Raw genomic sequence first — 3,904 nt, 5'->3', positions numbered from 1 at the left:
AGCGTATAAGTAATTTAACAAATAATCTATTTTATCATGCATATTATAAATTAATGAATTAAACTAATTGATATAATGAATTATAATTAATTAATTGGTATAAATTATAATAAATTATATGATATTTAAAAAAATAAAATAAATAAGAAGAAAATAAAAAGAAATAGAAGAGATAAAAGACTACAATAAAATAAATTAAGTGTGAGGGTTTTATTTTTTTTTCAAATTTTATATCACATCCGTTTCAATAATAATAAATAAAAATACATCAATTTGATATCTAAGAGAAAATGATGAGATAAAATCATAACACAATTTTAAAACAAAAGCTTAAATTAAACCATAATATCATTGCACAACACAAATTGAAAGTAATTTCACACTATAATATACCACACAAACAGGTAAATGACTAAAGCTTAATTATGGATTTTTTTTTATTTATGCATACATGATAACACCATGGTCTATAAATGCTTCATGAATAACATATCATATATTGCTCTGAATGATGAGCATGGGAGTTGAAGAGTGTGTGGTGGTTTGTATCCACGATAGTTGACTTCTTGCGATGATGCCTCATAGAAAGAAAAAAATTGTTGTAAAAGACCTAATGAAAGAGTAATTGGTAAATGAATGATATTTTCTTCTAGCATATATGGTCTTTTATAATGGTAAAATAAAAATAGAAGGAATAAAATTTTATATTTTTATATTCGGAATAGAATTTGATATTTATCGTAATAAAATTAAATAACTAATCAGTTATAATTCATGTATTTAAATAAATCAAATAAATTAAATAAAAATATTTTTAAGAATTAATCAAATCAGTTAGTTGATACAAATAATTAGTATAATTGATTTTATTTGATTTATTGAATTCAAAAAAATAAATTAGAAAATAATTGATTAAATTAATTAGTTGATATAATTAATTTATTATAATTGATTGGATTTAATAAATTAAAAAATAAATAGGAAAACATATGAGACAATGATTTTTTTTAACTAAATTAATATGTATTTATTATATTTAATCATTATAAGTAACAAATCATCTATGCTATAATGTACCTTATAAATTACTGAATTAAAATAATTGATATAATAAATTACAATTATTTGATTGATATGAATTATAATAAATCGTGTTATATTTAAATATCTAATCAAATCAATTAGTTGATATAATTAATTTACTGTAACAAATTGTATTCAATGAATTATAAAAAATAATATTAAGAAACACGCTCAAAAATAGTGACCGATCCAAAAATTTTAAAACAGTAGAGGTAAACATATAGCATATAAAAATAATAAAAAATATTTATAAATATATAAAAAATAAATAATATAAAAATATTAAATATTAAATAATTTTTATGTAATCATTATTAATATTAATATATTGATAAATAATAATATGGTTATTAATTTACCTTTCTATAATAATAATAATAATAATAATAATAATAATAATAATAATAATAATAATAATAATAATAATAATAATAATAATAATAATAATAATAATAATAATAATAATAATAATAATAATAAATGAAATTAATCAAAATATAAATAGGTTATCTTTTAATTAATAATAAAAGTGAAACATATTTTTTTATGAATTATATACAATAAATGATATTTTAAATAAATGATATTTTTTATGTTATATTTTTTTCAATAAATGATATCACGGATAATTACCATCATCATTATTATTATTATTATTATTATTATTATTATTATTATTATTATTAAAATAATTAAAAGTATTTTTAATTGATAATTGATAAGTAGTTTAATAATGTATTAAATATTGATTTGATATAATTATAATAAAGATATGTTTCTAAATTAGTATAATTATGTATTATTCATTAAACATTAATTATAATATAATTATAATAAAGATATTTTTTATAAAATAATTTAGAATAGAGAATAAGAAAGTTCATTTTAGAGGAAAAACGGAGTCATGAGAGATCGACATCTTACCTTCATTAGTTGGGAGAAAACTCAATTTTAGTAGATTAAGTAAATTTGTCGATTATGTCAGAAATTAATTTAAAAATAGAAAAAATGGTGTAATTCAATAATATAGGATCATAGTGTTTTATGCAGAATGCGAACTGCAAAAATTTAAAACTACAAAATATAATGTATGTTTGTTAGTAACGACCATTTAAAAAAAGAATTTACTCAGTTACATGAGAAAGACTGCATGCTTGAAACGTGTTCTTAAGTCCTGCTCGTTTGATTAAGTTTTTCGTGTGAAAAAATAAAATGTAATTAGTGTTTTATAGCTGTGCAGACAAAAACGCTTATTGCTCCATCTGCGTTTCGCACAACATTGTGTTGAGCTTCTTCATGCGTGTGAGAGAAGGCGAATAATTTGAACTTCTCTTCTTTTCTTCTTCTCTTCTTATCATTAGCAAAACTTTTTTTATTTTTTTTAAATTTTAAATTAATTAAAATAGTTCGTGATTTTATATTAGCTGTGGAATATATTATTAAATATCTGAATAATTCTTATATATAAATTTGAGGCAAATACTAATTTGATATTCAAAAAATTGTGACACTAATAAAATAGTAATTGATTTTTGTTGTTGACAAAATAGTCCCTAAATGATATTAAAAATTAACAAGTGTGCCCATGAACTCGCCGAAATATATGTCCGATGAAAATGATGCTGAGGTTGAATTTTTAATTGATTAACTCAATCCACCTTGAAAAATTTCCGTAACTATAATCTCTCCCCTCTCCAACAATCCCCGTAACTGTAATTGCCCCCCTTTTCCAAACGCACTCTCTATCGCCGATACCGTATGATCGCCATCTCATCGTTGGATCCTCTGCGTTTGTCAGCTCTTACGTCGTCTGTTACTTTCGTCTGTGTTGAGTCATTCCTGCACCTTGTCTCTGCGCCTCCTTTTTCTGTGTTGAAGCTGTCGTCTTGACTCTGTCGTAGCTCGCCTTTTCTGCCTCGCATATGTTTTTGTATGTCGTCTCTCTGCCGCTTCAAGTTCGTCTTTACGGGTTGATCTGCTTCTGTGACTCCATCTCTCTCACTAAATCAATTTGCCTTCTCCTCAAGTTCGTCACGTTCGTCTAGTTAGCATTTTTACCGTTCTTTTCTCAAAACTCTATTGTGGTGTCTAATTCGTAGATTTTTATTATCTATTCATTCTGTCTTTCTTTGATTTTTATTCTCTTAGGGAATCAATTTATCTTTTTCTGATGTTTTTAATGAATGTGATGGTTTTGATACTAAGATTGATTGCTTGATTTGATTTAGATTTAAATATGGATTGTGATAGTGTTATATTTGTATCAGTATGGTTCTGAAAGAGTTCGTTGGGAAGAAAAATTTGGAAAAATTTAAAAAATTTTAGAAAAATTTGAGTAAACTTAGTGTGTTAAGGAGGGGGAATCTTTTGCTAGATTAGAGTTCAGGGAGGATTTTGCAGGTTTGGGACAATTCATGATCAAGAGAGCGCATTGGGGAAGGAGGGGATTAGGGTTCCAGAGGGGAGGGGTTTGGTGTTTTGATTTTTTTATGATGGATTGGGTTGTTTAATTAAAAAATACAACTAGGTATATACATTAATAAGGCTGTCATTTCAGCAAAATATGGTGGCCAACTCAACAGCATTTTTATCGGAGATATGCTCCAACAAGTTCAGGAGAACGCTTATCAAATTTTAAGTTCTTTCAGGGACCATTATGTTAATAACAAAAGTCAGGTACGATTTTATCAGAATTAAAATCTTTCAATTACCTATTTAGTATTTATCTCTATGAATTTTTTATTTTTTTATTAGCATATTATACTATTATTGTTATTATTATTATTATTATTATTATTATTATTATTATTATTATTATTAA

The sequence above is a fragment of the Arachis hypogaea genome, chromosome 3, assembly GCF_003086295.3.
Source record: "Arachis hypogaea cultivar Tifrunner chromosome 3, arahy.Tifrunner.gnm2.J5K5, whole genome shotgun sequence".
Taxonomy (NCBI): domain Eukaryota; kingdom Viridiplantae; phylum Streptophyta; class Magnoliopsida; order Fabales; family Fabaceae; genus Arachis; species Arachis hypogaea.
Note: the sequence above shows the minus strand (reverse complement) of the source record.